This window comes from Pinus tabuliformis, chromosome 4_2 (assembly GCF_031772625.1).
Source record: "Pinus tabuliformis cultivar Carrire ecotype Pingquan chromosome 4_2, CPIR1, whole genome shotgun sequence".
Taxonomy (NCBI): domain Eukaryota; kingdom Viridiplantae; phylum Streptophyta; class Pinopsida; order Pinales; family Pinaceae; genus Pinus; species Pinus tabuliformis.
Window position 1 is genome coordinate 232,399,502 of NC_142304.1, and position 10,575 is coordinate 232,410,076.

Sequence of the window (10,575 nt, forward strand, 5' to 3'; positions counted from 1 at the left end):
TAAAATCATAGCTAAGATCATAGCCAATCGACTACGGCCCATCCTATCCACCCATATCTCACCTGAGCAATTTTCCTTCTTGCAAGATTGACAAATCCATGAGGCGGTTGGAATAGCACAAGAGGTGTTGCACTCTCTTCAGACTAAGAAAATGAAAGGTATGATACTTAAGGTTGATCTCTCAAAAGCTTTTGACAGAGTAAGCTAGCTGTATATAAGAATGCTTCTAACACACCTTGGGTTTCCATTCGAATTTATCAAATGGATCATGTGTTGTATTACTAATATATCTTTTAGTGTTCTGGTAAATGGAGTGGAATCTCCTTTCTTTCACTCAGAAAGAGGCCTCAGATAGGGATGCCCCCTATCTCCACTACTCTTCCTGCTCATCGTGGAAGGGCTCAACAGACTCATCAAAGAAGAACACAACAGGGGCAGACTCCAAGGGATCAAAATCATTGATAGATGCATACTGACTCATTTATTATTTGTGGATGATGTGTTGATATTCCTCAATGGAGGCATAAGGGACCTGACTATCATGAAGAATACCTTCTCCCTGTTTCAATCTGCTACTGGCATGATTGTCAACTGCAACAAGTCCACATTGACAGCACCCGGATGCTCTCCACATGAGATTCAATATGCTCTCCAAAGATTCAACTTTACCCTGATGAGAATGGAGGATGGGCTTAGATACTTGGGATACAAGCTAAAGCCCCTGGGATACAGAATAGCAGACTAGACATGGCTTATAGCCAAATTGGAAAAAAGACTCAATATTTGGTATCACAAGTACTTATCCAGGGCAGGTAGATTAATCCTCATAAAAGCAATACTGGAGGCTACTCCGATATACTGGATGTCATTAGCATGGATACCTAGGGGCATACTCTCTAGGATACAAACCCTATGCTATAGGTTTCTCTGGAAGGGAAAACAGTCTGGAAGAATCTTTTCCTGGGTCAAATGGGAAGCTCTCTCACTACCAAAGAAATGGGGAGGGTGGGGCATCAAGAAGTTGGAGGACTTTTCCTCAGCTCTAGCAGCAAAACTTGGTTGGCATCTCATCACTTCAAGCAGCTTGTGGACAAGGGTGGCCACCTCAAAATACATTGCACCTCTCAATTTGATGGACTGGCTAAGAAAACCTCTAAGATATACCATAGGGATATCTATTATATGGAAGGCAGTGCTGAAATCTCTGGAGATCATTAGAACTAGCCTTACTTGGAGAATACAATCTGGCACTGTTGTGCGGATAGGGGAGGATCCCTGGATTGGATGCGGGAATGCCCACAGGCTGCCCATCGAGCTCAAAAACCATCTCAGTGCAGCGGGCATTACCCACATTAGTCACATTGCTGACCCTGATCATACCACTATGTTTCAACAAGCCTGGAAATCGGCTTGCATCCTGCACATTCCTCAGCAGTGGGAACAACTATGGGCTGACTACACAATGGCCTTAACAAAAGCACACATTAGAATTGTTGAAGGGGAGGATGAGATAATATGGGTGATCACAAAGTCAGGAAAATACTCTCCCAAGGAGGGTTATCTTGTATTAGCTGAGGCACACCAACCTCAAGCCATTGAGCACTGGTGGAAACACTTGTGGAAGCTCAAAGCACCCCCCAGGACCCGACTTCTCATGTGGACAATTCTTAAAAATAAGATCCCCACTGGTGATAACCTCCTTAAATGAGCTCAACATGGACCATTTTGGTGCTGCTTGTGCAAGAGCAACAATGAATCTATGGACCACCTTTTTCTCGATTGCAAGGGTCCGGAGCTCGACCTTATCGACCTTATCCTCCCAGATCAGATGGCAGGGATTGACTATCAAGGAGGCCTAGTCTAATTGGTGGACTAGGGCAGACCCATCTAAATCTAGAAATCTTCCCCTCCTTATTTGCTGGGCAATCTGGATAGCCCGCAATAAACTCATCTTTCAAAATATTACCCCTCACTATCCCTCCATTTCTGCTCGCATTATGACTGACTATAACATCATCCCTGATGATGAGGATACCCCTTGGCCCCGTACCATTGTTCTAGAATCCATTAACCACCTGCTTCCTTGGGATTTTTTTGATGGATCTGCATAGGAGGTTGGCTATGGGGGAGGTGCCATCTTGTACCTAATTGAATCCCAGTACCTTAAAATTTAAATGGATCTAGGAAGAGGCACATCAATTATGTTGAACTAATCACAGCCAAATTCCTCATACAATTCGCTCTGGAAAAATGCTGTAGAGATCTACAATTATTTGGCAACTCAAAGTTATATGTCATTGGATAAATAAAACATCAAATTGTGCTGCATATTCACTGAGATAGAGCTTGGATGACGCATACCGACTTATAACTCATTTTGACTCATTTTTATGTCATCATATTTACAAGGAACGAAATTTAGCTTTTGATCTATTATCCAAAGAAGCTGCAGTCAGGCCTCTTGGTACTTGGATGATTCAGGAACAGAGGGATGGCTCTCATTACCAGTTTTACCATCGGTTGTTTATGGATATAGCAGACTAGATGGATTAGAGGGAGCCTGGTTATATGTTTCTTTTTGCTACCATTTGTAAATATTCATACATTCTTTTAAATTAACAGATGTATATATAACTATCATGCACTCTATATGCTAGAGTAATTTTGTTTTAATTTTGTTGAACTTCATCAAAGATCTGTGCCTCCCTGCATGGATATAAGGCACCAATTTTGCTACACTGGTTTATCTTTATTTCGACAGGCACTCTACCTCTCTTACAACATATGCATTATGCATATACAACATGTAATTTTATTTTACATAATGGAAATTACAATTTTTCCAAGGGGAAAGAAACAAAAAGACGTGTCATACAAACTATCTTTAACTAGTCTTGAGCTTTACGTTGTTGCTCGTGAAAGTACATTCATTCATGTTTTTAGTGTTAGCAAGCATCAAGAAAGATTGAAACTTGTTATTTTTGAGATAGATTTCCAAGTGAGATTTCTCTAACCATTCAATGATTGGACCACGATATTAAAAAAAAAAAATTGAAAACCTTGATACTCTTGAGAAAATGAATTTTCAATAAACATGTTCAAATTAGAAAGAAAATATTATGAAGGAAATTCTATCTAATGTCATTTGAAATCCTCATCAAGATGCTGGGGTCTTGTAATAACCATCAGCTCATGTTGAAGTTCCTCAACCACCCAAAAAGCATCAGAATCATGAAATGATAAACCATGAAGATGAATGGGTTCAACAAAATAAATCAATGTAAAACAAGTATTATTAGGTATGCTAATGGGACAATTATTAATTAAGAGATCGTTTTTAGAACTAGTATCATGGTCAAATTGGTGACTATAAGATCCTCGATTCTCCATTGATTCTCTATGTATCTGATTAGAAATCATTCCAACAATATGAAAGCTTAAGGTATTAAACATGATTACTAGCATTAAAAATTTAGGAAACCAATAAGGATACCAGGTTGGTGAAAGATTGGAAGCAAGGTTCAAATCAAATTAGGTATTTATATCAACAAAAGGGTTTTGATTCATTGGATGAATCAAGAATTTTCTATCATTAAAGAAAATAGGTTATACCCAAAAGATGATTAGATACATAACATACACAATACGAATTAGAAAGTAATCAATCTCAGAGAAGTTTGACAAAGAGAAATTCTCCAACCCAAAATGACAAACTTTAAAATTGTGTAGATATGTAAAAAATGTTCTCTCCAACACTAGGTGCAGTGCAAGGGATTCACATGATAAAGAATTAAATGAACAAGAGCCTTCTATGCCATCAAAAACTATATCTTAAGGGTTTATGGGATTATCTTGAAAACGCTAAAAGTCCTTCAAGAATGATCTCACTTCCAGTGGATGAACGTTGAGGAAGTAGTTATGCATAAAAATATAGATCCAACTTAGTTTGAATATCTCAACAAGATTACGAGAACTGGACATAACCATCAACAGGGGCTAAATTACCTCAACTTCCTGACTGGTCTCTGAACTGTCTAATGGTGGATCATCAATTTTTGGTGACTTAGAAAAATAAACAACTAAATATGTTCCACTATCATCAGTTGTATCAATGAAAACACTATTAATGCCACTGGCTTCATCATAGTTAATATTAAACATATCATATTCTTGATGCATACAACATTGAGGTACATCAATAGGAAAACTCCCTTAATTGTTCAGAGCTATAACATCTTCCTCTTCACTTACAAAATATTTATAATTAAACAAATCATGAATAATATATTCAATCTTTTCATCCTCTAATGGTAGTATCATACCATCCTGTACTTGATTGCAACCATAACCAATAGGATAAAGATATAAAGGATTTTGAGAGATTGTTGGTATACTAAACATATCGCATATCTAGGTATAATGATATGTGTCTTAGAGGTGAGGAAGAATGAAAAGACTCAAGAGGAGGAGCATAAATTGTAACTAAATCATATTGAGCTTGTGAGAACAATGGATCACCATGCATGTAATACCCCATGAGATTATTTTTATCATCATAATGATTGAAGATAGGCATACTAGTGTAAAATTCAAATTGATCTTGGTTTTCCTCAACAGAGTATACCAAAGATTCAAAAGCCTCACAATTTGTTTCATCAAATTTGATATCTTAATATGTATGTCTTAAAGAAATTTCAAAAACATTACGAATTTAAATAGAATCGCATGCCATAAATGAATATTGAAAATTATGAGAAGCAGATTCTGAATCGATACCATATAAATCTAAGTGCTCAAAAGAAGGAAAAATATTGTTCAATGTACTTGGATATCCATCACCACATGTGTTAATGGAAACATGGATTTGGTGATGGTTTTCTAAAGTATCAACTTAAATGAAGGATATGGAATTATTTAATAGGTTATCAATATTGTGAGGTAGTTGATCAACCAGAAATGCAAGATTGTCATCCTAGAAGAGGGAAGAAAGATGAAACATATCTTCATTGCTTTGATCCTCTACCTGTGAAATGCAACTACTATATGATCACTACTTGAAAGAAGAGGTTGAACAACCTAAAGAGTTAAAGTACGTTGATCAGGCGAATAATGAAACAAGGAATCATGAGACATGCATAGTAGAGGTTGAAAGGTATTGCTTGATGCAGTAAGGTTTTAATTTGGATAAAATTGAAGATTGGAATTACGTGCACTAATACAATATTGAAAAGAAAAGGGATAAAATTTCACTTTAGGCTCCATAACATTGTCAAATCAATCCAATTTCACCTCAATAGGATCTATATCATGAGAAAAGGTTGGAGGTTGAATGGATGGATCAACAATTTGATTTTTAGATTTCTCGACTTTAATATCATCACCAGGAGGCACCCAAATTGGTACTAGAAAAGGAGGACAAGGAACAAAAGGAATAGTAGGTTCCTCCTCTAAAAGTAGAGGTGTCTACTTGTTTGTATAGGTTTCAGAAGGAGAACCATCTGGGGGTTTGGATTCAAAAGTTCTCAAGGTGAATAAAATCAAACTTTGAAAAATTTCCATGATGAAATTTGAATCAACCATTCCCTCAAGAAATTTATAACAAAGGTGAAGAAATTGATGAAGAAAATCCTCTACATATTCACTAGGTTTCATTCTAAGAAAATAAATCCTTTTACAAACATCTTGATAGTCATACCTATCAAAGGCTTCACACATCTCCTTAACAAGTTACTTGAGTGAAAGGATGGAAGCAACGGGCAACGTATGACACTACTTTTTAAATTGACCTTCTATTGTGAGCATGGGAAACATGATTTGAACATATTTATAATCAATTCCATTAGAGAGACAAAAATGAATAAATTGGAAGAAGTGTCCAAGAACATTTAGTTCACCCTCGCCATCAAACCTAAATTTAGACAAGTTAAGAATAATTTTCGTGGGGAAGGTAAGATCAAGCTCCTTAGAAAAAAATATAGGGATTATGATTTGGGAAATATCAATTTAAGATAAGAGATTCCAAATAGACTCAATGGGAACAACTTTTCATATGGCCGTCCTTCTATAACAAACAAATGATAGTGCTGGAAATCCATCAAACATAGGGATCTATCCAATGTGATGCCCCAAATGGACCTAACACCACTCGGAATAGGATCCCAAAATAGAAATATGGTTGGTTTCCATTGTCCTTAGGTATTTTCCTTTTCTAATATTTGCTTGTTGGGACCTAACCCAAGTTAGGAGTTAATTAGCCAAACAAATCCCTATACTACTGGCCCTCTCCGCAACAGTCCGTGGAGCACGGACTAATGTCTCACCTGAAGTAGTATGGGGGGGTGCTCGAACCAGGTTTTTGCACCCTTGAGATGTCTGAGAGGTTGATTTGGTCCAACTTCTAGTCCCTGTGCACAAGTTACTTCATGCACTTCCCTGTCCTTCACACCCTGCTATTTTTTCCTTCATGCAATCCTAACCACAGCTGTGGGGCTTTCGCGTTGTTGGAACGATGCTCTGCACTATTTCCCTAAGTCATACTCATGATCTTACTTATTTTCTTACACCAGTTAGTTATGTTCACGTAAATGGATGCCTAGTGTTATATTTATTTATGCAGAGCATTCATATAAGTTCACGTAGCAAATAAACAGTAAACTTGCAAATTATACCCAATAATACATAAAGCAGGAAAGATACACATAAATATGGTAAAACTTCTCTTTATTAATTCTTCCCACAGTTACAGACTTAACCTACCCTGCGCACTCAGTTGTAAGGGTCCGCACACTCAGCTGTGGACTACTAGGCCAATACGCACATAGGTGCAGAGCCTTCTCCTACTCTAAGACCCAAGGACACAACTTTACACTTCGACTCAATCGCTTACACTCATCATGCTTCTATTCTATTCATTGATTTCTTTTCTCTACACTTAGAGCCTCACTCTATTTATACAATCCCATGGTCCGCGGACCATGGGTGGATCTTTCAAGCCGAGATTACATTACAAAAACAAGGGCGAACAACCATGTGACTCTATTATGACTTCATGCTCTGTAGCCACAAATCGCGGAACCTTTACAATGGACTTGGTCAAAACTTGGGCTTTAAGCCCCAAAACATGCCTTTGGGGGGATTCCACACCCAACAGACCCCTAACACAAACATCATGACTCGCCCTCGAGTCACTTTGTCGGTGCGAAGATCTCCCCATGGAGCCCCTCCAAATTGGCTCAAACAGCTGCAAGGTCGGCAACACACTGAGCGACTGCCTGCTGAATCTCCTGTACCTGCTGTTCTAAGACCACGGTGTTATAAATACTTCCCTACATCTGTTCCCTGCTTCCCCTGCATTTGTTTAGAGTCCCGCGCCTTCGTCTAGCTACTTGGAGTGTGAAGGTTGTGCTTCTACCGGCAAGTCAGATTGTCGGACCACTCACGTAAGGCTTCAATCAACTGCCATTCACTTTGCCTAGGAAAGGTTATCCATTTAGCTTTACCAGCTGTATCGCACCTTTGTCTGTGACCTCCTTAACAACGTATGGTCCCAGGCAATGCATTCTAAGGTTTCCTGGGAATTTATCAAACTTACTATCATTCAATAACACTAAATCATTTACCTTGAAGGTGCGCAACTTAATATGGTGATCATGCTAGGCCTTTTCGCACTACTTTTGTACCTGTTGATGGAAGCCAGCCAAGAACTTTTCCTCTTCCAGTTCTTCCAACTGCACGAGCCTCTCTTCCAGGGCTCTACGGTCCTTCATACCTGTGAGCATTGTGATACATAGACTAGGCAAAATATACTCCATTAGCATGACAACTTCCACACCATAGACCAACCGGAAAGGTATCTGTCTCGTTAGTTTCTTGCACATTGTCTAATAAGCCCATAATAATGCAGAAACACATAGGTCCCAATCACTTCGTTGTGCATTGCATACTTTGGTCAGCGCAGTCTCCAGTATTCTTTTGAATGCTTCTACTATCCCATTGGCTTGTGGGTGATATAGTATGATTTTTTGATGATACACCTAAAACTCTTTTGTTAGCATGCTGATTGTTTCGTTCAGGAAATTTGTACCATGATTGCTCATCAAGATCTTCAGACATCCAAATCGAGTCAATACGTGTTCGAACAGAAACTTCACAGCCATGGCAGCCATGTAATCTTTTACCGGTTGCGCTTCTTCCCAACGAGTTAGGTACACTGTCGTAGTGATAATGTATCTCGTGCCTGTCCTTCCTTAAGGTTTGATAGGTACTACAAATTCAATTGCCCAATTTTTAGAGGGTTGCAACATCATTTGCGGATTCAAAGGCATCTCGTCCCTCTACGATGGTTTACCTATTCTTTGACATATATCAAAGGCCTTACAGTCTGCTTTCGAATCCTAATGAAGGGTTGGCCACCACAACCCTACGCGGAGAATATTTTGCACTATCGCTCACCTTGCATAGTGTCCTCCTACAATGCCCTCATGAGCTTAGGCGAGGATTTGACTTCATTCGAATTCAGGTACATACCTTCGCAATATCTTTTCATTTCCCATCCTATATAGATACCCCGTGATGATAGAAAAATCGGTCGTGCCCACCACTAGTTCCTTCTTCTGTTGGACAGAGTATTTTTTCGGCTTAGTACCCATTGTCAAAAATTGGATTATATCTTCAAATTGTCAATCCGTTATTCACACAACAAAGAAATATGAGTCAGGTAATCCTTCCTCCAAACCAGTAGGTTCCTCTCCTGTCTCAATTCACGACAAGTGATCAGATCCCATGTTTAGTCGTCCAGGCTTCACAGTGACCTCAAAATCATATTCTTGGAACAATAAGAGCCACCTGCATATGTGCCCCCCCAACCCAAGCTTATTAACCAAGTATTTTAGCATGGAATGGTTTGTATACATCTTGAAGTGTCCCCCTAGCAGATAATTCTGATATTTTTGGAGCGCGTACACCATAGACAATCCCTTGTCTTTAGTTGTGGAATAGTTCTTTTCTGCTTTAGACAACTAGCAACGCGCAAACATGATAGGGTGATCCAAGCCCTCTCCACCCTCCTGCGTTAGTACCGCTCCCAGTACTATACACAATGCATCAACATGGACATGAAACTACACATCCCATTTTGGGAAGACCAGGATTAGTGTGGAGGCCAATTTCTCTTTTAGTACATCCAGGCTCTTCATGGAATCATCATTCCAACAAAACATGACATCCTTTTTAAACAGCTTCTCCATTGGCACGGTGATATGGGCACATATTTTGATGAACTTTCTGTAGTACCACGTATGTTCCAGGGTGGCGCACAGTTGTTTAACACTTCACGGTGCTTCCAAATTCAGAATTACTGCACTCTTCGCGGGGTCTACCATCAGTCCCTCTTCGGAGACCACATGTCGCAACAGGTTCCCAAAGGGAATGAGAAACGTACACTTCTTAAGGTTCGATGCAGTTTGATATCATCACAAAATATCCAACATCAAGCATAAGCTAGCTAAATGGTGCTTAACTAATCCAAATATAGTCCAATCAGCCAGATAAACCTCCTGAAATTTGTGGATATATTCTTTGAATGTTGCAACAACTATGCGCGAAAATTTGGACAACGCGTTCCTGAACTCAAACAGCATAACGGTGTATTGAAAGTAGCCCCACTTAGTCGCAAAGATGGTCTTGCTCCTATCTTCTAGCACTATTTTGATCTGGTGGTACCCTTAGAACCCATTAGTAAAAGAATATGCTTCTTACCCATTGACATTTTCCAATACTTCATCTGTGAATAGAGTTGGGAATGGGTCGTTCACACATTCATCATTCAATTTCCTGAGGTCCACGCATATTCTCATCTCACCCTTCTACTTCTTTTCCTATACTAATATAGGGCTTACCCAGTCAGATTCTTTCACTGGCTCAATCATTCCAGCTGCAAGCATTTTGTCTAGTTCTATGTGGACCTTTTCCTTATACTTCAAATTCAAGCGGTAAGGCCTCTGCTTAATTAGCTTCACGTTAGGTTTTAAGGTGATCTTCATCATCGCTAAATCATCTTCGATTCCCTTTAAGTCTTTGATCTTGGTTGGGAATAAGTCCTGGTACTCACAGAGTAACTTAGCAACCTTATCCAGCCTCACGTCATCCCAGTAGTCACTGGGAGTTGCATACTTAGGTTTGGCCTTCATACCAATGTTCACCTGCTTTGTATTTATCAGCACGGTTATGTCATGGTCTTCCATAAATGGCCATTGAACCTCGTGATAGCCTTCAATTTCTGGAATGTTAAATTTTCGTGGATCTTCGTCATCTCCTTCAGTATTCATGTTGTAACACTCGAGCGCGTAGCTCAGTTGGGTCGCCCATTCATGCTAAATCACTTATAATGGCTGCTCGGCTATTTTAAAGATAGCTGCTTTTACTACTTATAGCGCATCATCAATAGTATCCCACCAATGATCCTCAAACATGAAGGTTCATAGGAATCCTTCTCGCAAGATATCCCATTCACTCGTTCCATGGTAGAGCTCTATCTCTATATACAATTTCATGGGTATAATATACAGGGTATGACAG